At 44.7% G+C, this 21,582-nt stretch overlaps 3 non-coding genes across 3 annotated transcripts; all 3 read right to left on the reverse strand.

Annotated features, from left to right (window-relative positions):
* Positions 1–6,008: 6,008 nt before the first annotated feature.
* On the reverse strand, positions 6,009–6,147 carry LOC148633051 (U4 spliceosomal RNA). The gene has a single exon (XR_015934118.1). It is a non-coding gene; the product is annotated as a U4 spliceosomal RNA (small nuclear RNA).
* Positions 6,148–7,523: 1,376 nt separating this feature from the next.
* trnat-agu (transfer RNA threonine (anticodon AGU)) lies at positions 7,524–7,597 on the reverse strand. Its single transcript has one exon. It is a non-coding gene; the product is annotated as a tRNA-Thr (tRNA).
* Positions 7,598–9,168: 1,571 nt separating this feature from the next.
* On the reverse strand, positions 9,169–9,241 carry trnav-cac (transfer RNA valine (anticodon CAC)). The gene has a single exon. It is a non-coding gene; the product is annotated as a tRNA-Val (tRNA).
* Between the last annotated feature and the right edge of the window lie 12,341 nt (positions 9,242–21,582).

Raw genomic sequence — 21,582 nt, forward strand, 5'->3', positions numbered from 1 at the left:
GGCACCATTAACACCGCTTCCAGCTGGAAGCTTTGTTTTTCCCTGTAGCTCACCCTCATCCGGGTACTGACCTAGCTCACACCCGCTTAGCTTCAGTGGGTTTTCAGTTGCGAATTGCAAAAGCCACTGCATTGGCTGGGAATCAAAACCAAGCCTCCCGCGTGGCAGGCGAGAATTCTAACACTGAACCACCAATGCTCAATGCCTGTACCTTCAAAAAAGACGGAGGACATTCACACCTGGCTTAACCAGTACTGCACCGTCCACCATGGAACTGAGGTTAGATATGTTGACGGTATAAAAGCAGGAGCAAGGAAATTCGAGGTTCGCTTGCTACCGGACAATGTAAATGGAGGCTTAAGGCACCTGCCCTCTACAATCTGGCTGGGCGCCTGCAATGGCTATGTTTTTTATGTGGGACAACCAAAGGTGTGTCGGCGCTGTGGGACACCTGGCATCGCCCTGCACTGTGAAATGCTGCAAGACCTGTGGCAAACAGGGACATTTAGCCTCTGACTGTTCAATGCTGCCAAAGTGCAATTTACTTGGCTTGGAAGGACACGTTTTTATAAACTGCCCTCATGCCTACGCCAATAAACTCAAAATGAGAAAGGATGAGGCAGTGCTTGTTTCAGCCAAACCGGCCCGAAAAGCCAAAGCAAACAACAAGTCAAACAAAGAACCCTTGTTTGATAAAGTCTCAGCCTCCAGCCAGGATCTGCCCTGCTGTGGTTCCGGGGCCGGTGGAAGAGAAATCCACTACGCCCCCACAACAGACTGCACCAGACAAGCACGAGGGTTTGAAAACCCCCGAGAACAGCGAGGACCCCTCCCCCACTCCTGCTCCTCAGAACGAGGGCCAGTGTGGGGCCCCCCGGTGGAGCGGGTCCAGCGAGGATACCCAGGATTCAGCGGAGCTGCTTTTCTCAGACTCTGCAAGTGCTACAGATGCCCTCCTCTCCTCCATCCAGTCCATCACAGAGGATCTGCAGCAAATGGTTGGTGAGGGGGAAGAGGAGACTGGTGCATCGGCTGCACCCCTTTCCCCTCAGTGCTCCCAGGAGCTGGACTTGAGGAAAAGGAAAAATGACTCTGTTTTCTCCCCGAGCGAGGAGGAAGGAGAGCATGGCGATGGGAACAGCTGGAACCCCTCCACCCCTCCCTCTACCCCCTTCCTTGAAATGGACTCCGTGAATGCTTTTACTGCTGCCACCCTGATGAAGGCTCATTCAGAGGATGGCTGGCAGGAAATTGGTAAGAAGAAAAAGAAAAAGAAGAAGGGACCAGGTGAGACAGAAGAGAAATGTGTTTTGTAAAGACTGGTTCCACTTTCTTATGTAATATGGCTCTAAACATAATATCTCTTAACACCAGAGGTATCAATGACAGAGTTAAATGCCAGTCTGTCTTTGATTACCTCCAGCAGAGAGAGGGAGATGTGTTGATGTTGCAGGAGTGTGCTTTAGCCTATCAAGAGAGGTATAAAAGCTTTGAAGATAGGTGGGATAAAGGGCCTTCTGTTTGGTCAGGGGACAATAACAACAGAGCCTCTGGCGTGGCCATTCTTTTCAAAGGATGGGCTTTCAAATTGAAAAGTATTCAGAGGGTCATAGATGGCAGGTTGCTGTGTGTGGATGTGGAATGGGGGACCGTTAACCTGCGGCTAATCAATGTGTATTGCCCTACTGACGTGGGAGGAAGGGTGGAGCTACTCAAGGCACTCTCTCACCTATTGTTATGTAGCACAGACGTGATAGTGGGAGGGGATTTTAATTGTATCTTAGAGCACACAGACAGGCAGTCTAGCTCTCTGATAAAATTGGATTCCAGGTCACTGGCCCTGCAAAACTTAGTTCAAGACTTTAAACTCTCAGACACATATAGATGTATATATCCCACAACAGCAGGATATACATGGTCAGGGAGGAATAGCAGCTCCAGAATTGACTATTGCTTTGTCTCAGAGAGAGTGAAAGTTGTTGGGGTCACTCTTCAGCCTGTCTTCTTCTCAGATCATCAGGCTTTAGGTCGTAGAGTGGAACTCCAGGGCTTTGGCCCAGGCATCTGGAAACTCAACACAAAGCTGCTAGAGAACGAGGGGGTAGTATCCTGCTACAAGGAGAAACTATCACAGTGGCTGTCCTTGCAGTGTCTGTACGGGTCAGTAGGAGAGTGGTGGGAGGAGGTGAAGGTGAGGACAAAGGCCTTTTTCATGGCTGAGGGAAGGAAGGCTGCTGCCAGACGGAGAGGAGTGCTAGCCAGGAAACAGAGGCAGCTGCAGCGTCTCTACACGATGATGCACAGTGGCTTCGATGTGCTCGAGGATATCACCCTTTTAAAAAAGGACATCCGGAGCATAGCCGAAGAAAGTAGTCGAGTGCAGTTCTTGGAAGAAAATGAGAAGTGTTCTCGCCTCTTTTTCAGGAAAGTGGAAGGCTCCAAGTCTGTCATGGAAAGTGTAGTTGATGAGGAGGGACGAGAGAGAACAGAGCCGAGTGCAATCCTCTCCTGCACCGAGGCCTTCTACTCAAGACTGTACAGCTCTACAGAGGTAAAGGATGAAGAAATTCATTTTTTTACCTCAAAGCTAGAAAACGTTTTGAGTGAAGAAGATAGGGAAGTACTTGAGAGGGATTTGACAGTAGAAGAGCTGAGACAGGCTATGGAGAGCTTACAGAAGGGGAAAACTCCGGGTGCTGACGGGCTCCCTAAAGAATTTTATTGCACCTTTTGGGATCTGCTTCAGGATCCGCTGCTGCTCCTATTCGAGGAAAGCTATAAGACAGAATTGCTGCCTGACTCCTTAAGAGAAGGCACTATCTCTCTCTTGTTTAAGAAAGGAGCAAAGAATGACATAAAGAACTGGAGACCCCTCAGCCTGTTAGGCGTGGACACTAAGATCCTGTCCAAAGCCCTTTTCCTGCGCCTACAAAATGTAGTGGCCTCACTGGTAGGGAAAGAACAGACTTGTGGGATAGCAGGATGCCTGATGATCGACAACCTGGCCTTGTTGAAGGATGTCTGTCTGTACTCAGAGGATCGCTCCCTCCCTCTGTGCATTTCAGGTGTAGACCTAGAAAAGGCCTTTGACCGCCTAAACCGGCAGTACTTAACTTCGGTACTTGAGCACATGAAGTTTGGCCCCATCATGAGAAAGTGGATTAACCTGCTGTACACAGGTAGCAACAGCAGAGTAATGGTTAATGGCAATAGATCACGCCCCTTTGAAGTCTGTTGTGAGGCAGGGCTGGCCATTATCCCCCTTGTTATTCGTTTTGGCTATGGAGCCCTTAGCCTGTGCCTTGCGCCAGGATCAGGCCATTAATGGGATACCAGTACCTGGAAGTGGGGGAGGAGAGGTAAAGACATCTCTATACATGGATGACGTCACCCTGCTCCTCTCTGACAATGCCTCAATTAGTAGAGCTCTGCAGTGCTGTGATCGGTTCTCTTTGGCTTCCTCTGCAAAAATTAACAAATCAAAGAGCGAGATTTTTTATCAGAACTGGAGGGAGCCAAAAGAAGGACATGATCTCAGGCTGCAAGAGAAGAGAATTAAGGTCCTGGGGGTGTATTTTGGAGAAGAGATGGGAACAGTAAATTGGCAGAACAAATTGCCAATCTTAAACAAAAAACTGATGCAATGGAAGAACCGAGACCTCACCATGACAGGGAAGGTGCTGGTCATCAAAGCCAAGCTCTTGCCTGTCTTGAATTTTCTGGCTTCTACCTTCCCAATCCCACACCGTGTTGCGGCGGTGCTGAGGAGATTGATGTTTCAATTTCTATGGGGTGTGAAGCAGGAAAGACTCAGAAGGGAAATAATGTACAGGCCGCTACCCTCAGGGGGGAAGTCTGTCCCAGATATTGCTACGAAGCTGCTGTGCATTTTCCTGGCCTCTGTGCTGAGAGGCTTTGCAACAGCACCTGCAGCGCGTACCTGGACTTATTTTTCCAGGCTCTGGGTAGGTAGGGAGGTGTTCAGAGTGTGGGGTGTCAGACCCAAGCTGGATGTCCCACTCTCTGACACATGCCCTGCAATTTATGGGACAGTTAAAAGTTTTCTAAGATCTCACACAATTGGCCATATTCCCCTCCGAGATGTCAGCGTCCAAAAACTGGAAGATTTCTTTGCACCCCAGAACAATAGGCAGACCCCTGTGGGCATTTTAACATCAGCCCAAACAAGGAAGGTGTGGAAACACACATCCTCTAAGTTTCTGTGCAACATTCACAGAGATTTAGCCTGGAGTGTCATCCACCAGTGCTTACCGGTACGAACTTCCTTGTACCGTATGGTCCTCACACCCAGCCCTCGCTGCGTTAGGGTGGGCTGCAGCGAGGAGGAGACTGTGACCCATCTCCTGTGGTCCTGCTTTTTTGCTAAGGCCTTCTGGGCACAGTTTGAAGATTGGTTGCAGGCTCTCTCGCCCCAATTTACCCTGACCGCTGCTTTCGTCATATACGGCATCTCTCCTGTCAAACTTCCTCCTGACGTGTTTGACAGGATCTGGGCCGTGGTGAACAGTGGGAAAGACGCCCTGTGGAGAGTGAGGAACATGGGGCTGTTCAAAGGCATCAAGATCCCAGTCAAGGCTGCAGGTAGCCTGGCCCTGTTCATCATCCGAGAGAACTATTACCTCAGAGATCTGTGGAGAGAAGGGAGGGAGGAAGCAGAAAATCTGTGGGAAATAGAGGGCATAGGTCAATATCTCAAGAAACTGTGAAAAACACTATCATGTTTAAGTAAAGAATGTGATTTGCTTCAGAAAAAAGAAATTGTTGCTATGTAACGCGTACCGTGTCAAAATGTAATAAGATGTGATCATATATACTGTTTTAAGTATGTATATTAATGTAAAGCATTTGTGATGCCCTGTATTTTATTGTGAAAAGGAAATAAAAGTTCTTAAAAATCGAAATCGCTGGAGGAAACAGTCCATCTGGCCATGAAACTCATTTGAACGTCTAGCTACAGCAACTAACAATATCATGATTTATTCAGGATGTGTGGAATCAGCACGTCCCGGAGACAGCTTCCGAAATCGTGAGCATTCTCTGGTGGTGTCCTGCAGGGCACCTGTGGGCGTGCATTGGTGGTATAGTGTTGAGCATAGCTGCCTTCCAAGCAGTTGACCTGGGTTCGATTCCTGGCCAACGCAGTGGCAATTGGTTTCAAATGCTGTCATGAGCCTTGGATTATGACTAGCAAAGCGAAGCCTTTTGAAAGAGCTAAAGCACTGCAAAACGGAATTGAAGGAGAATCTTACAGGGGATTCTGAGCGGTGTCTGCATACACGCAGTCCGATACGGGTGCTGAAAGCTTGAGCTACTCTCAATGTCATGCTGCCTTTCCCCGGAGTAAATCTGTTACATTGAAGGAATGCTTCTCGCAGGTTCAAAAGGGACCCTTGTTAATTGGAGAAATCAATGATTTCTAATGAATTCTGTATGTGTTAAAAGACAGCTATACACAGAAAACATGCAGGACACTGCCCATGATGTTTCCCGAGCCGAAACACAGTGCGTTTTTCCAAGCCATCTGACAAAGCTCGCCCACTGAAAACTGCAGCAGATCGTGTAAAGACCTTCAACTTTGTAACTACTGCACGCACAGGAAGCACAATAAATTCCTCTTTTCAAACTGTCAAAGGTTTGCTTTGCAAACGCTGCAGGACATCGCACAATCTCTTTTGAACGGGGACAAACGATTTCTTATGGGGCGCAGTAAGTACAGACGTTTAAAAAGCTCCACTCATGCCGACGATGCAGCATGAAGAAGCGCAACCTAACGTTTGACAGACAAAAGCCGGGCGCCGCTACGAGCAATATGAAATCAAACTGACAGCACACGGCGTTTCGCGCTGACTCAAAAGTGATCTCGACAGACGCTGTTCTCTGCATAACGCTGAAAGAGATAAAGAGCGTTTCTGTTGAGACGTAACAAGCTCGTTTCTTTCTACCATGATGTCACCATGACAAAATCTGTCTTTAAACACCTTGCTCAGTCTCTGACGAGACTGTCAAAAATTGCTTTCGCCGATTGTATTGCAAACCAGCGGAAGCGGGGTATTGGGAAAAGTTTTCAACTAGCAACAATCGTGCGTGCTAATTAGAACAGCAACGCTGAGCTCTCAGCACCGTACTGAGCCCAGGTGTTATTCTAAAGCTGTCAGGTGCAGTTCATTTATATGAAGGAAATCTCTTACTTGGTACGATTACAATGCAGTAAGTAGCACAGGCTACTTGGGGAATAGCCCGATGTGTTTTAAAACGACCCGAGCCAGGTAGGAGTCGAACCTACAATCTCCTAATCCGTAGTCAGATGCATTATGCATTGCGCCACTGTCCCTGGTGTGACACTACAGGACTGTAACCCAGTGATCTCAGCCCTGCAACTAGTAAAATATTACCCCCGGTCCATTCTTTTCCAAAAGTGAGAAACACCTGTTTTCTACATTTTGTCTGTTTTAAAACCATATCTCTTTAAACCAAACCAAGAGTTTGTCTTTTGCACTGATATTCTGATTCATTTCGATTTCAAAGAAAAAAAAGCATTACCTTCCAAAGCATCATAAAATTGTCCCTTCTTCCAGACTCTACTTCTCTCTTGTAGTAGTACAGTAGACCTTTCCAGGTGAGCAGATCACAGAGTCCGAAATGAGCTTCCTCCATCAAGCAAAGTACCTGAACATGACTCTGTCTTCATAAAAGCGCCCCTGTAATAAAGAAATTAAATCCGAAATCAAGAGGGCAGTTGCCTACTGAAGTTCAAGAAGTCATCAATTTTAACCTAGCAACACATTAAAGGCTGCATCTATACAAGTACGATTCTAGAAATGCTCACCAGATTACGTTTTAAGAAGGAACTGCGCCTCAGGTTCCGCCGAGATCTTAACTCGGATGGCAGGATTCAGAGTCCGGAGTGCGGACTGATGGCGCACGGAGGGTCCACATACTGTGGATCCCTCAGTGATCTTCCGCGTATTCAAACCGCCAGCATGTGACTCCCCTGTCCCCGTGACCTCATTGCTCTGCTCTCTCCTCTGTGCAGCCGAGCCCGACTCATGGTAAAGTGGAAAAAAATATGCCCTCAACGTGAGATTTACTCTGGACGAGGATAGATGTTACCTTTTTATCGTTGAATAGGATGTATGTGATGTGGCGACTAGGTTCAATTTTGTATCCTCTTTAAAAGATTAAGGACTGGGGTGAGCGTGATTTACCACCCTTTCAGCTAAGGACCCGACATGCGCACCGTTTAAGCTGCATGGACTCGGTCGATTAACTCTTCTCCATTAGCAGGGTTAAGGTTAAAGAAAAAAAACATTGCTGACTTCTTTTTTTTTTGCCAGCCGCTAGCGCTGATTAGCAAGGTTTGTATTTCATGTTTTGCAAGTTGCATCCATTTTAAGAAAAACAAGTCGCGTTAAAGACAGGAAATGAATACTTGCATTTAATTAAGTCTAGCCGTAGGCGGTTGTCCATAATGACCAGTACTGTTCGAGAAGACAGAACAAAGAAGGCACCGCTGGGATTCGGACCCAGGATCTCCTGTTTACTAGACAGGCGCTTTAACCAACTAAGCCACGGCGCCCCAGGAGTGTTGTCCTTTTGCAGCCACTTGGACACACCTTTAGAAAAACATTTTGTTAACAGGCATTCTGCCTCAGCCTAAACACCTATAGCTTGCAAAGTGCATGCTATTAGACAGGCACCTCTGCAAGACCTTAAGAGTCTCTTAAACTAGTGATAGTAAGGTGTTCCCAACGGGTGATGTTCGGCTTTCAAATCATCTCTCCGTGGAAGCGCCGAGATGCAGCTGTTTAAGGCTTAGAAGCAGCTGACTGTTTCACTACCTAGCTGATCACTGTCAGTCAGGGAGCTCAGAGGTGAAAAGCCTGTCTGAGAGACAATTCGCCGTCGATCAGTTCAATATGTTCCGTACCAGCTCGGCGCACCTGAGATCATCTTGGTAGCCGTGTAGCTCATATAGGTGAGAGCGTGTGTGTGTACCACCGTGATTGGATGCCGGCCCTTCTCAGGTCACAGTAAACCTTCTGCTCAAAAAAAGTGAGGTTTTATTTAATCTCTGACCAAGGGAAACGTTTCATTTTTTCAAAGAAATGTTTGTTAAAAAATAAAGTCATAGTTCAATGGGATTCAATCATAGACCGTGTGATATGGAAGTCAGGAACCTAACCCACAGCACCACCAGCACAGTCACGTGCTGAGTGCTGAAAAAGCACTACAGAAACATTATCGACAGACAATGTACAGCGTGTACTATTCTTGTGTTGCGGTACATGAATATAATTATATCGTTATTAATTTCTAATTTATAACTTTATTAACTTTATAAATTTATAAATTAACTTTATAAATTTATTAACGTTATTAATTAATTTCACGACGCACAGACAGGGCGCGGGGAGCCGCCGCCTGCAAACACAGCTCCAGGCAGGACTCCACTCCGCAGGAGCCGCAGAGCAGAGGAGATGGGGGCAGCTTAGCTCCTGTGCAGAGACCTGAGCTGCTGTTGCTGCAGACACTGTCTTTTCTGCACTCGGGGTAGGAGTGAATGTTGAGTTGCCCTTAGAAATGAAGCAGAGCACTTCAACGGCACGGGTGTGTGTGTGTGCGCCCTGGTGATTCTGGGAGACAGATTGAACCTGGGCTAAAAGAGAGGGGGCTTAGCCCTCTTCCATTTGCTAGTTCAAAGTTGTACAACCCATTTGTATCTGCTAGGCGGCGCAGTCGTCGTGCACAAAGAACGCTTTGAAAAGCGTCAAAGGCAAGTCATTCCGAGTTGGTCGTTTGTGTTTTCCGTTCAGACGCGAAATGCTGAAATGATCTCTCGGCTCCTCGGTTGTCATTTCTGCTCCTTAAAGGAATCACAGCACCCGTCGGCTTCCAGCACGGTGGGTCGGGACACAATGCCGGGGGTCGGAGAGAGCGATGTCTTCCTCGTTAGTATAGGACCTGTCACCTGTCCCCACCTGTCACGCGGGAGACCGGGGTACATCAGGACGCGCATTGAAGTGAAAGCAGGATGCGCTGCGACATGCACTGTGCAGATCCCGCCACACTAAGGGGTGAGTGGGTCTGTTCGATCACAGCGCTAGGCGAATCCCCAATCCCCTTTTGTGCGTGGCGACAAAATAAGTCTGTTTCCGCCCGGTTTCGAACCGGGGACCTTTCGCGTGTGAGGCAAACGTGATAACCACTACACTACGGAAACGGTGGTAAGATATGCCCAGCGGCCCAGCGTTGAGCTTCGCCATTGCGATTCAGCTGCTTCCAGTGCCTTTATTGGAGTGCGCTGATGGACCGTGCTCTCTCTCCAGAGACCAGCACGCCTGTCATGGACGGAGCAGGAAAGGCGCTGCCACATTCTACAGCCCTCTCCACGCAATCGACGAAATCTGGCTACTGAAGTGGAGAAAATCGCCTCTCCAGAAAGTGCAAATATCATCTTGGAGAGTATAAATCCTATTGCCGAAGGTCAGCTCTGTCTACCAGAGTGACCCTCCCACCTCCTGCAGCGATGGTCAGCTCGTCTCACACGCGAGAAGTTTTGGCTGGAAACAAGCGCCCCCTCTTCTCGCACGTTTTGCACGTTCGAGAAGGATCTTCTTCACATTCGCCCATGCAGTTCCCAGTCTTGTGGACGAGGACAAAAAGAACACACAAGGGCTCATCCAGGAGTTGAACCCAGGACCTCCCGCACCCTAAGCGAGACTCATACCCCTAAACCAATGAGCCACGGCAGCACTTTCCATTTTATTCTGTCAGCGAGCTTGAGGACGGGGGAGAGGCGTCATTCGCTCGTCCAGTCAGACCTTCATCAATAAGTCAAGAAAGCTGCAATTACACGACTGCCTTGCAGACGAAGGGCAGTGAACTGCACCCGGTAAGAGGGGAACAAGCGGCACTAGGTGACACCGAGGCATAACCCCAGCGAGGGGGGTTAGCTTGCATGGTACAGCGCTCGCTTTGCATGCGAGAGATAACGGGATCATTTCCCACGTCCTCCAGGTGTGTGCTTAGAGCTTGATGTGCCGAAAGGTGTCCTTTAGCCTGTGGTCACGCCTTGCATGGAGAGCGTCATGCAGCTGTCAATCATTTTGCAGCCACGCCCCCTCTTCATCTTCTCTCTGCCTTAAGCGTCTCCGCCACTCTCTCTTGACATTTCATGTCAGCATGTCAGAAGTCCGAGTGACGTTTTTAATGGCTGAGTGAGGGCACGATGCTGAAGCAGAGAGGCCACTTCAGCCAGAGAGACTTGTGCTAGGTGAGATCTGAAAAACGGACTCGCAACAGAAACAGACCAAAAAAGTATCGGTGAGATCAAAAGGCAAATGCAACATCCAGCAGAGGGCGTCTAAAGATTAGGGAACGGGCGACTGAAATCCATATGAGGCAAACTTTCCAGCTGTGTACTGCAGCTGGCCTCGTTGGCGTAGTTGGTAGCGCGTCAGTCTCATTGTCTGAAGGTCCTGAGTTTGATCCTCACACGGGGCAGGGCTGCTTCCTCTCTTGCTCTTTTCAAACACTTGCGGCAACTGTTCGCTCATAACCACGTCTGGAATGCGTGACCTTTACACGGGGGAGAAGCAACGCCGCATCCCTTTTCTAAAGAACATTCACATTCAGAAATAAGTCAAGAAATTTGCCATTACTTTAGCTCGCGCTGCTGTCAGCCTGCCCATGTTGCCAAAGAAAGATTCACTCGGCGTCAACATGACAGAACAGCGATCACTTGAAAACACTGTTCCACACTCCGTAAGCAAGAACTTCAGTGTTTGCAGTCACCCGATATGCCGATAGTCAAAGGAGTACAAAACATGAAGCGTCAAAAGACAAGATGAGTTGATGGAAAGAGCCTTGAATTGATGAGCACAAAAGTTCAGCTCGTACAATAGGCAACGAAGGTCCCGGCGTCATCATCGCACTTGAAAGGACTGCCTTGCAGACTAAGGGCAGTGGGAGGTTGCTGTTTTCAGATGGAGGCATTGGGATGGTGGGCCGAGATCTATTCTTCTTAAGGAATTCTTCATCGTGAAAGATCGGTCCACAGGTCATCCAAAGAACTTACAAATTTTTTGGACTCAGGGAATCACGTGCTTCCGGAAGGGAGTGAAGTGCTCAAACACATGACATGCCCCCTTGATCTCACATGCACAATTCTGCTGCAACATGCACAGCTACCGTCCACACCAGGCAGTGGGGCTTCAGCAGAATTTGCTACGCCACCTGCAATAACATATCCAGCTGCACACATATACATGGCCCCTCTGTCCTTTTCAGGATCTCAAAAAAAAGCATAGCATGGTTTTCCTGCAACCTGATTGACCGCATCTCCCTCAGAATGTGCCCCGTTGCATTCATTGCTGAAGCAGGACGGAGGCTAACGGACATGCCAGAACAGTTAGGCTCAGCGATCTCTCCAAAATATTGTGGTTGTAGTGGAAGAAATATGGTTTAAATTGTACCTTGGTATTTCAAACTCTCTCTAGAATGTTATCCTTTTCTATTTTATTTTGACAGGAACTGGCTAATGACACTAGATGAAAAGAGAAGAAAGAAAACACAACGTTTCGGCCGTGGAGCCTTCTTCAGGTGTGAGGGCTCCACGGCTGAAATGTTGTGTTTTCTTTCTTCTCTTTTAAGCATGGAATAGACCTATTACTTGTTCCTTTGCAGCCTACGCATGCTGACACAGCTCCCCACCTGAACTGCTTATGATGCCTGGTAGTTTGTGGTACTTGGGTATTGTCTTATGTTTGCTCAAACTGCATATGTGTGATTGCATATTTTTGGGTATTTTCATATGTCAATATTTAATTCACTGACATTCCTGTATGCTTGGAAGAAAGGTAGATTGGATTTGGCACAGGACGCCTGCCCATATTTGTTGATCATTGTTGGGCTGGAAAAACAATGATAAAAAGTGTATGAAAAAAGCTCTCTCCAATATTTCCCTTCTCTTCGCCATGGTTACACTGCCTGTTCTTTCCGTCTTTTGTCCTTCTACAAAGATTCCAGGGCTCTTTTTCCACCATAATATCAGAAGCCAAAAAATAACCATCTAATGTGTAAACAGCATTTGTAATGTTGGTAGCTGGAAGAGGTTAAGTATGTTTGCAAGACCTAGTTGATTACACCAGACTTACTTTGTTGTTGTCAGTTTTTTTTTTCTCTTTTAAAGGCTGTAGGTGGGGTGTGATGGACTGTACCACTATCATAGAAGATTTTTTCAGGACACATCGCAGTTCCATAGTAGAATTTATCAATAGTAGAATTCCATAGGACATTATTTACCAACATATTACCCAGTGTGAGACTCTGCCAGTAAACCTCAGAGCATTGAGTTCTCCACTGATAAAGATGGCTGTCTGAAGTCATGAAATCCACTGCTGGGATGCCTGAGAGACAGTAATTGAATCTTGGCTGGAATTAGGCTTTCTATTAGTGTTGATCTTTGGGAATTATGTGGTAAAAAGGGAAAACTCCTTTACTTTAGTCACTTTGAATGTTCAAATGTACAGAACCTGCAAAACTAAGCAATAAAAAAAATCCATCACCACTCTCATGATAGCATAACTCATAGTCTCTGCTGTTGTGTAACAATACACACTTTCAATTTTCTTATCGCCTGTCTCCAGAGAGAATCTTGTTAGTGCTGATGACCTTGAATTAGACCTTGTTGACTCTGTAAAACAATCTTCCTCTGCTTAGAATTTCACTCAGATTGATTATGTTCTCAGATTATTCCTGGCAGGACTGAGTTTCCAGGAAATGAAAAGTGAAAGAAAAAGTACAGAAGATCAGCCCTTGAATATACAACATTGTGCAGTGAGATTGTTAAATGTATTAGCTGCTATCCCGTGCTAGAGCCTGTCGTGGTAAGCAGTGGATGACAGGATCTAGCATAGATACTAATGAAACACTGTTAATGAAAGATAAAACACTTGAGTCTTATTTTAGTTTTCCATTTCCCTTTCATTTGTGATGTACTGTACAACAGGCCACAGAACATGCACAAAAACAGATATGCACACATTCACACCAGGCAATGACAGTCTGCCCAGTCAGAATCTGAGCTGAGGTATCAGAATTCTGAATTCCCTGAATTCTGTCATGGATCATCCACAATAAGGGCAATGTTTGAACACGAGGATCCCCAGGAGAGAGCCTAGTAACACAAATCTTGGAGCAAAAGCAGATGATTAACTTCATAGTTTGTGTGGTTGAGCCAAAGTTGAGCATGAGGATATGTGAGTCACCATTCTTAGAAATGGATCCAACTTCAGACAGGCGTCAAAAGTAAGAGTATACAGTGCTGGGGCAATGACACTTCAATGATCAGAAGGATAACAAGAGTTTTAATGCATTGAAATTGATTTTCTGGTGATGCACACTGTCATGGAACTATTAATTTTTTAAGGATCACTTACTGACGTCAGACAGCTGCCAATTCTCCAGACTGGAAGGATGAACAGTTTATCCCCCTAGGTACCATATTTCCATATTTCGAAGCATTGGAATAATACATGTCATACAGCAACATAAAAACAGGAAGACAAGTATCACAGCCCCTATAATCGGTGTTAGTAACTTAAAAGAAAAACATTCCCCCTGGCCCAAACAGTGATTCTAACCAGGAGAGAAAAGCCAGTGTATCTTTTATGCCTCTCTCTTTATTCACCTTGTCTTTTAGTTCTTTCAAATGCTGAATAGCGAGCGTAATATTTCCGTAATCATCGTCATTAGCTGGAATATATGTACAACAGGAGTCTCCTACTAAAGCATAGACTCCTCCAGATGCTGCATTTTGAAGGTCCAGCACGAACCTGTTCTGAAGTACCATTAATCTAACTCCCCTTAATTCTTGTTTGATAGCGTCTAAGCCTTCTAACGTGATATTAATAAAAGAGTACATTTCATAAAAAGTCGCATGGGTGAGGCTGTAGAATGAGGCATTAAAGCACATATATAACAAGATGCATTAAATTTCTTTAACTTTACAGTATGATTTATAAATTTATACCACAAATTACTCATATCCCCCTCATTATCAGTTTCATTCAGCCAGTTTGTATACAAAGAGGCTTCGTGTTTAGATTCTTCCTCTTTTGGGGTGGTGACAGGCTTCTACATAAAAAGGAAAAAGGCTGTGCACATCAGTCCCACGCAGGTTATCCCCATCTGTCCTTGTGGAGACATCACTCCTGCGCTTTGCTCAGTTCGTTTGTGACCTTTTTACAGTGGGAAGCATGAATCCAGGGCACCATTTCTGTGACCTTCACAGCAGTGGCAGTGGTCAGCAGCACCTGGTACAGCCCCCTCCACCTGAGTGAACACCATTTCTTTTTCCTGAAGTCTTTCACCAGAATCCAGTCTCCTTATTCACTCATTAGTTCTTACAGCACAGGTAAATCCCTGTGGGCTGGAGCCCAGTATAATCTTAGGCTTTTTTGGTCAACATTGGTCAACAGATTGGTCAACAACTGGGTAATAACTCTTAGAAAAATCTACACATTGTTCCCCTGCCTCAGCTGTGACGTTTTGCAGAACAATTCTAGCTGAAGTTGTAAAATTTCTCTTTGTTCCGTTCCTGCAAAACATCTTATTATGAGCAAACAAACCACAATAATCATTTGCATCTAGGGGAATCACTCCCAAGGGTAACCCCCCTTAAAGCTATATTGTTCTACCCATCAGGTTCTGCCACTAGATAAGAGAACCTTTCCCATGAAATCATTTTTTGACCTTCATGATCCCTTCAGGGTGTACAATTAGCACAGAAGCAGCAGCTTTAGTCCACATGTTTTTCAAACAGGATATTAACGATATGATCATAACGAATAATACCAGACCCACAAATATGTATTGAACCAGAGACCCTCTCCATGTTCCTAGCACAGACTGTAGCCATGTACCAATGCCCCAATCATCTGGATTATAATTATGATATATATTTTTCTTCATCATAGATGTGCTTTGCTAAGTCCTAGCAACCTACAATACTACAATAGAGAATTAGCAAATTCAACAATCCATTCCTCCAGCTAAATTCATCCCTCCAGGAAGTTTCATTGATTGGCCCGTGATGATATCAAACAGGCTGTTACACAGTTCTGTTTGATCCAGCCCGCATCCCATGGCGTTCCTTCAGTCTGATGTCTAGTCGATCTTTCAGAGATCTGTTCCTTCATTCCACTGTTCCAGCAGACTGAGGGTGATCTCAGTCCATCTCACTCCGAACAATGCAGCCACAGCCTGACACACCTTCCCTGTGAAGTGTGTTCCTTGATCATAATACAAGGGGCAGGGCAGTGCCCACCGAGGGCTTATCTCTGTTATCAAGTGTTTGGTAGACACAGAGGCAGTGGCAGCAACCCACCAGGAAAACAGATTATAAGAGCCCAGGTTTCCCTTTACAATTTTCAATTTCCCAGGTTTGAAAGGTTCCTCAGTAGCAGGCCTTTTGAGCTGTTGCACCCGCACCTGAACTGTAGTTGAGTTCCTTTGATAAACATTACATCCAGATACCACATAAGTGGTTACGGCTTCAAACCCGGTTCTCACCCAGTTTTGGGTAACCGGCACACCATTTGACTCCCACCTGGGTGTCCAACAGAGTGCATTTGTCGGGCTATAAAGGGCATTAGGCTGTGAGGGCATGCAGGGCGTCTGGTGTGCTGTCAGCTCCACACCCCATCATCATGCAGCCCCACAATCTTTTCTAACCATGTCCATTTCTCTGCTTCACAGAGGTCTCAGACTACTGTTCTACAAGTATTGCTCACCTGACAGTTGCATCTGCAAAGTTGTTCCCTCGAGTTACTGGAAACATTTCTTTATTATGTGATTTACACATTACCACAGCTACTTCAGTCAGTAGCTGCAAAGCTTCTAACAGTTCAGAGATAAACCCAGCATTCTTAACTGGAGTCCCTGCTGTGTTGAGAAAATCCCTATTCCTCCACCACCATCCAAAATTGTGGCATGCACCAAATGTATATATAGAGTCTATATACATATGCAGCCATTCAAAACAAGCGGGGTACGCTGCGGTATAACACGGTGGGCGTGTCGCAGTATACCGCATCATACCGGACGCAAATTAGATTATGTTAATAGTATCCGGAATCACCTTGTAAAATCGCCAGGTGGAGCTAATAAAGGTTAACCTCTCCTGTACAGCATTTGAGCTGTCAGCAGAAAACGTCGGTTTTGAATCCTGATCACTGCTGAGGGACAATCTTTATTCAATTAAGAATTTAAGGTGTATACTCTTTAGACTTTAAATTTAAACAGTGTATTACAGCATGTTAATCATTAAACATTAAAAAGGCGGTATATTTTATAAAAGCAAGATTGTTCTGTTGGACAAAAGTACACAACCTACCACCTTTATCATAAATATTTTAATTATGCAGGAATATTTTATGCATCAAAGTCTTTACTGAAGATATTTCTAAGAGTATTAATAATGAATGACCTTGGACAAGCTGTAAGCTCAAAGTATTACCCTGGTCCACATTCTTTGTAACCGTCTTTGTAAACGAAAATAGTTTATTTTTTCATTGACAAAAAGTAACACCACAGCATTTAGTTGATCCGATCACGCATTCATTTCTAATCATACAATGTAATTCTTGAGAATCTCCGATTCACCATGCCTTTCACATGCTCATAAACGATTTTAATTTAGGAATATAAACATATTAATGTATGTAAACTGTACTGTATATTGCTGGTCTTGGTAGTTTAAAGAAAAAATACACACCAGTATTCCATTTCTCCCTAAACATTTTAAGCATCAAAGTCTTACATGTTGTTATTTGGGAAACATTTTTACGTGCTCCTTCTGACCATATTAGGATTATATACTTTGTGAAAAGTGATAGTATTTAACCTTTTCTGTGAATTCGCTTGTTATCTAACAAATGCATACTTTTAGAATTTGATTAACAGGGAATATAATATGGAATTGCGTATCTAAACAACTTAATAATGATATAATTATAATAATGTACTGTCTGGCGGAATAAACTGAAGAGGTTAGTTAATGCGACACGGAATTATTAAGAATTATCACCTCTTTTTACACTTGAGAACAAATGAGAACATTCCACTCAGTGGGATGTTATCTCAAGCACCTGCTAATTCGTTTTACACCACTGGACGACAGGAGAATGTGACTGTACTGTATCTGTACAGAATGTATCTTTCAATCAATACAGTAATTGATTAAAATCGCAATCGTGCGTTTAATTAAATGCCTTTTTTGATTCACAATCTGAAAATGAAAACAGCGGTAAAGTCACCTTGAATTTAAAAAAAACGATTTTGGCACGCCTGTAGCATTTTCACGAAACCTCCTAAAGTTATGAGAACACTTGCTTTGTGTATAAAGTACATTGTGAATGTTTTCACAGCCTTCACTTTGTTGTTTTTATGCCATTTTTTTGACCACACACAAATATTCCTATGTCCGTATCTTCGCAAGGGAATCAGTGCGAATTTTAATACTAATTAAATGACCGCGGGCACTTTCCACCCCCGCTACATTCTCAGAGTAGAACAGACTAACCTTCTAATGAAAGACGGTCCACCTCCCACGGACAGGAAAAGTGCCCACAGGCACTTAAACTTAATATGGTCAGTAACAGTAAAGAGTAACATGGTCAGAATGTTTAGGGAGAAAGTGGAATACTGGTCTGTATTTTTTCTTTAAACTACCAATACTAGCCATATACAGTCTGTAATGTAGGGATTTCTATATGTCTTTATTTAGTGGTTACATTAGTGAAAAGGCTAAACTTTTAGCTTCAGTAACGCGTACGCGTACGCGTACGCGTACGTATGGTGTACATGTTTGTTTTGGGTTTTGCTTGTTCACATATCTCCCCTTTTTATAAAACAACGTGGTTGAAAACTGTTCCAGAGACACTGTTGTTTCATCAGTTAAAAGTACATCATGAAATGCCTCTCCCTGTTCAATCTACTGTTAAAAAGAAAAGGAGCATAAAGCGTCTGATGGTCATAAACGATATTCATTTAGGAACAGCATCAGAGATATGTTTTTAACTGCACTGCATCGGAGAGAATACCATAGTGTGTTTTTTTTTTTTACTCCCTGGCGGAAATTGGCTTCCATAAGAATCAATATGGCTCAGAGATTAAATAAAACTTCACTCGCACCAAACAAATGTATATTTCTAATCACAACATGATCGAATTTAAGTCATTTTAATAACAATGAATAGTCACCTATGCGTTACAATATAAACATTTATATTGATTTAAATCGCGTTTAAATCGCCGTTATTTAAAACCCATAAATAAAGCTGATACTGTTTAGACTTTTAATTATTTAAAACTGTATTACAGCAGCACAATGCACAATGCAACGTAAATCGCTATCTTTGTCTTCTGTGTAATAATGTTCACCTCTCTGTCCAGCAAATTAACAATAGTAATAATAATGAACTTTATTGTATATGGCGCCTTTAAAGGTGGCTCCTCAAAGCACTTTACAGGTTAAAAACAATAACAACAATACTGTTTGACTGGGCAAACGATTTTTTTTTTAAGAACTACAAAATGAGATATAATGATGTGTTCCGGTTTAGACATAAACGAAGAGCATAACACGTGGGCGGCGTAGCGGTCGGCTCTGGCTTTCCCATCTACTGTATACCGATACGCTGCATACAACCCCCCTCTCTGCGGGAGTTCTGGCTGTGGCGAATTAAACCGGTTTCACAAGTATTTTCAAAGTAGAAGGGGGCGAGATTTCCAGCAAAAGACACCTCCCCCCCTCAAAAACCAAGGAAGTACAGTACTTACTAGTTAAGAAAGCTAGACTCCTCAATGAAATCGCTTTAACATGCTAATGCTTTGGTGTAACAGTCCGGGCGTGGCCAGCTTCTAATGTCAACCTGACTATGGCGAAAGGAACCCTCCTTTCATTGGAAGACTATGAACATATTCTAGCCATAAATGAATTAATAGCAAACATGGTTTACATAAAATACATTTTTCCAAGAAAGTTTAGCCTTTGTTACTAATGAAACCACAAAATAAAGACATAAATATAGAAATCTTAATATTTTTAAAATACATGACTTTGCTAAAATTTATTTGAAAATAAAAACGATTACAAACGCCAGCGGATAGAGAGAACAGGGGAGGGATGTTGGTTTTGCATAAGGGGTGGGGCTATAGAAATGAGGTCTATTTGAGAATGTGGAGTTACATGTTCTGGCTGTTGGTGAATTATCGTTGTTGAGTATGGCGTGTTGAGGTATTGATTTTGTGTAATGCTTTATGTTGAAAATTTGAGGTATTGATTTTGTGTAATGCTTTATGTTGAAAATTTAGGTGGATTTTGTTTATAATAACGAGGATAAACTGGGATGGGAGGAGGATTTGGTTTTGCATAAGGGGCGGGAATATGATAATTTGAGGAATTTGAGAGAGATTCACAGAGATTCCCTCTGCTGTGACCCAGGGAACCTGCAGTCAGGTAACATTATTTCTCACAACTACCAGGTATTGAGTGAGATTGACCTGATTGTTCCTGCCTCAACGGCAGGGTTGCCAATACACCCAGTCCCCCAGAAGGGACAGGGAATGAAAGCCAAGCCGGTTTTCTTACAGCCACCAGCTCAGTTTGTCAGTCTGAGTCTGACCAACAGTGGTTCAGCCAGACTGGAGCTGGATGGGCAAGCCACCCGACTGTTAGTGCAGAACATGGAAAAGGGGGGTGTCAGAATCCCCGCCTGCACTGACATGGGCCTGGTGGGTGATGGTGAGTTCGAAGACAGTGAACTAGCTATCCCAGTGCTGGGGCAGCTCCCTGAACCCCTAGAGAGGGAAGGGGGGAGCGAGCAGGTGTCCTACACCCACGTCCAGCGAACGATTGTAAACATGCCGATAGAGGGATTCCTCAATCAGGAAGTGTGCAGGGTGGACCTGAACAGTGAGAATGGAGTAACAATCCCAGATCCCTCAGGTGCTCCAGATAACCACTAAGCCAAGGGTCAGGCATGCTCCACCGCTGCACCACCCCCTGCAGGGTTCCTAGAGCACAGGCATGAACAAATCGAAAAAGCAGATGTCCTGGAAATGGAGGAGCAGCATCAGCAGCTGCGTCAGATCTCCTCAGATTTCCAGGATGTTGGTGCCCAAGATGCCACATGGCATACTGAGAAAGAGACCATGTACATGCTGCGCCAGCTTAGAAAGGGGACAGTCACTCAGAAGGAGATGACTGGGATCAGCCACCCGAAAAGACTTTTGGGAGGACTGATTGCTGCCGCCACTGTTGTGTGTTTGCTATTTCTGGTAGGTTTGTGTGCTACTGGCACTCTCACCCTGACTGCCCCAAGAAGGCAGGTGTCAGAGGTGCCAGAGGGTAGTGACAGACTGTATCAACAGCAGCAAAAGTTGGAAAGCTTAGGGAAAACCCTACAGGCAACTTCCTATGCAACAGGGTTGAATCTTATCCCCCACCTAGTGGACATGATTGTTGGTGTTATACAGTGGGTTTATGCTTGTGTGCAACAGGCCAGAATGTTGACACAAGACCTGTTAAGGGAGCTTAGTGCCACTGTAGCCAGTCTAGCCATAGCACAAATCCTAACCCACTTGATTTCACTCTTCTCAGTAGAGGAGTATGTGACATTAAACCCATTGCTCATAGCTCACCCAGAAGGCAATCCAAGATTGAATTCGGTTCCAAATCTTGAGATGGGTATGGCTACCAAAGCTATCCATTGGCTGTGTCTAACTGATCCACCAATGAAGGGTGTAAAGCTACTAACGAGCAGAGGGAGGTTAATGAACCCCATGAAGAGCAGATGGGAAGTAAATGGCTGGTCAGCACACCACATTTAACTGTCACTATAACTTGTGACAGGCATGATACAGCTACCACAATGCAGCTACCTAACCAACAGTTTCCTGCAAGTTCCCAAGGAGGCCATAGTACAGCATGGTAACTTAACACTGTACGGTCTGCAACCAGACAACATAAGACCAAACTTGAGGTCGTGGATGCCTTCAGGTGCCACACTATTGAATTGGATAGAAATCCAAGAAACAGTAAGCCCTGAAGATGTACAGGTAGTTAGTTTGCTTTAATGGAACAAACCTCCAAACCACCCTGGCAGGTGCCCAACACAGGTGTCATGGTTCATCAGGGGGGCTGGGAACAGGAACCGGTGTTATTGTAACACTGGTGCTGGGAAGCTGGATCATGACTGACAATGTACTCTGAATGCTGTACTCTTACATCAAGATGTACTCCGGGTAGCACGAATGAGTCAAAGGTAGCATTTCAAAAGAAAGGAAGTTACCTCTTCCCCAAATATCTGCCTACAGAGGTATCAGATACTGACAGTGAACTTCCTGATTTGTAATGCCTAGACTGAGATGATGTCTCCTACCTTGTTTATACATACTCCAGATGTTATTCATCCTGTTTGTTCCCAATGCTGGTTCCGGTATGAATTCTCGAGGAGTAATGTGGACATTTAAGGTTAATGTTCTAATGACAAGGGA

The sequence above is a fragment of the Lepisosteus platostomus genome, unplaced genomic scaffold (genome assembly GCF_059453375.1).
Source record: "Lepisosteus platostomus isolate fLepPlt1 unplaced genomic scaffold, fLepPlt1.hap1 Scaffold_54_H1, whole genome shotgun sequence".
NCBI lineage: Eukaryota > Metazoa > Chordata > Actinopteri > Semionotiformes > Lepisosteidae > Lepisosteus > Lepisosteus platostomus.